Source organism: Rattus rattus, chromosome X, assembly GCF_011064425.1.
Source record: "Rattus rattus isolate New Zealand chromosome X, Rrattus_CSIRO_v1, whole genome shotgun sequence".
Taxonomy (NCBI): domain Eukaryota; kingdom Metazoa; phylum Chordata; class Mammalia; order Rodentia; family Muridae; genus Rattus; species Rattus rattus.
The window spans coordinates 75,598,641-75,601,683 of NC_046172.1; the positions used below are offsets into that span (position 1 = coordinate 75,598,641).

A 3,043-nucleotide genomic window follows, 5' to 3' on the forward strand; every position below is an offset into this window, starting at 1 on the left:
TTGTCTCTCTTTCATATACAAACTTAAACACATACCAATGTTATGCAATGTATATATATATATATATATATATATGAACAGAAATTAAATTGTTCTGTTTCTCTCTTACACACACACACACATACACACACACACACACACACACACACACAGTGGTATAAGTACAGGGGGATAGGAAATTGAACAAAGGTGTGTAGCAATGGGAGATGGTGAACAGGGTGTAGGCACCAGAAAGTCCCAGACACCAGGAAAGCAAGAGGCTCCTAGGACTCTCACAGGCTGAAATGCCCAACAAAGGGGAGGGAGAACCTGTACAGACAATATCCAGAGGTTAGACAGGACACCCCTCCCCATTTGAGGGAGAGGGCCACCCACTCATCTCCAAATTTTAACCCAGAATTGCTCCTGTCTAAAGTGAATATGGGGACAAAACACAGAGGAAAGACTAAAGGAAAAGCCACCCAGAGATTGCCCAACCTGGGGATCCATCCCATATACAGACACCAAACCCAGACACTATTGTTGATGCCAAGAAGTGCATGCTGACAGGAGCCTGATATAGCTGTCTCCTGAGAGGCTCTGCCAGAACCTTACAAATGCAGAGGCAGATGCTTGCAGCCAAACTTGAGAACAGGGTCCAGAATGGAGAAGTTAGAGAAAGGACTGAGGTAGCTGAGGGGGTTTGCGACCCCATAGGAAGAACAACAATATCAACGAACCAGAATCCCCAGAGCTCCCAGGCGCTAAACCACAAACCAAAGAGTACACATGGAGGGATCCTATGGCTCCAGCTGCATAAGTAGCAGAGGATGGCGTTGTTGGGCATCAGTGGGAGGCGAGGCCCTTGGTCCTGAGAAGGCTCTATGTCCCAGTGTAGGGGAATGCCAGGGTGGGGAGGCAGGAGTGAGTGGGTAGGTGGGGAAGAACCCTCATAGAAGCAGGGGGAGGGAGGATGGAATAGGGGGTTTGTGAAGGGGAAATAGGAAAAGGGAACAACATTTGAAATGTAAATAAATAAAATATCTAAGAAAAAAAGAAAAGGAAAAAAGGTACTGAGTGAGAAGGGGATCGGATAGTAAAGTTCATCTTTGTTTATAAAGATGTTCAAGGCACTGTTGAGTCCATATCCACTCGCTAACATAGGCTTCTCATGGCTTCTCCGTTGCCAGTCCACTTGCCACCAGTTCACCACGAAGGAATATATTGTTGTCCTTACTTTGAACAATAGCCCTAGCATGCGCAAAGCTGTCTTTTTGGGCGATGATGCTCCCTAGGCCATTTTCCCCTTCAACCTGGGCCGTCCTGAGTCCCAACCCATGATGGTGGGTATGGGTCAGAAGGACTCCTACGTCAACAACAAGGTTCAAAGAAAGAGAGGCATCCTGACTCTAAAATATCCCCACGGAACACGGCATTGCCACCTACTGGGACAATACGGAGAAGATCTTGCACTATAACTTTTACAACGAGCTTCGTTTGGCTCCAGAAGAGCACCCTGTGCTGCTCACCAAGGCTCCCCTGAACCTTAGGCCAACCGTGAAAAGATGACCCAGATCATGTTTGAGACCTTTAACACCCTAGCCATGTACGTAACCATCCATTCATGCTGTCCCTGTATGCCTCTGGTCCTACCAGTGACATTGTGATGTACTCTGGAGACAGGGTCACCTACATTGTGCCCATCTATGAGGGCTATGCTCTCCCTGATGTCATCCTCCATTGGGACCTGACAGACTACCTCATGAAGATCCTGACCCAGAGTAGCTTCACACCCACAGTCGAGAGGGAAATCATGTATAACATCAAAGAGAAGCTGTGCTGTGTTGACATAGACTCCAAGCAAGAGATGGACACTAACGCATCCTCTTCTTTCCTGAAGAAGAGCTATGAGCTGTCTGATAGCTGAATCATCACTATCTGCAATAAGCAGTTCTGCTGTCCTGTGGCTCTTTTCCAGCCTTCCTTCTTCGGTGTGGAATCCTGTGGTATCCATGAAACTGCACTCAATTCCATTATGAAGTGTGATGCTGACATCCACAAAGACCTCTATGACAACACAGTGCTGTCTGGTAACACCACCATGTACCGAGACATTGCTCACCTATACAAATTACGGTCAGTGCTCCTCTTGAGCACAAGTACTCTGTGTGGATCGGTGGCTCCATTCCTGGCCTCATTCTCTACCTTCCAGCAGATGTGGACCAGCAAGCGGCAGTACAATGAGTCCAGCACCACCGTCGTGGACCACAAATGCTTCAAGGTGGAATGTTACTGAGCTACGTTTTAAACCCTTTCTTCAACAAAGGCTAACTTGCACAGAAAAATAAAAACAAACGAAGAAACAAGACAAAGAAACAAAATCAAAACAAAAAAACGAGATAATATTGGCATGGCTTTGTTTCTTTTGTTTCGTTTTTAATTTTATTTTTAAATGTAATGTTGTTTTGGTGCTTTTGACTCAGGATTTTAGAACTGGAATGGTGAAAGTGACAGAAGTCAATTATAGCAAGCATCCCCAGAGTTCTCCAATGTGGCTGAGGACTTTGACTGTACATTGTTCTTTTGTTTTTGTTTTTAATAGTCATTCCACATACCCATGAAAGATACTGCTACAGGAAGTTCCTCACCCTCCCAAAAGCGATTCCCACTCCCAAGATAAGTATGGCCATGTCAATGTTCTGAGGCCACACCGGGAAGGAGACAGCATTGTTTCTGTGTAAATTATGTTCTGAAATCTTTTTTTAAAAATACCTCCTGCCTTAAAACTTCATTTTTTGGTTTTGTTTTTAATTTCTGAATAGTCAACCAGTGTAGTCCTCTTCTATTTGGTGCCCCCAAGTTGATGTAAGAAAGATTTAGTCTCCCAGGGAGTGTATTGATGTGTTGAAGTAGCCTGTACACTGACTTGAGGCCATTTTAATAAAAGTGGACACCTTACAAAGAAACAGAAAAGGAAACAATAAAAAGATGTTCAAGGCCATTCCAAGCTACATGAAATCTTATTTCAAGAAAAATAAGAAGAAAGAAAAATATTTTCAATACA

The 3,043-nt window shown here is 44.3% G+C and overlaps 1 pseudogene; it reads left to right on the top strand.

Moving 5' to 3' along the window:
* Positions 1-1,316: 1,316 nt before the first annotated feature.
* On the top strand, positions 1,317-2,327 carry LOC116888000 (annotated as a pseudogene).
* The last annotated feature ends 716 nt before the right edge of the window (positions 2,328-3,043 follow it).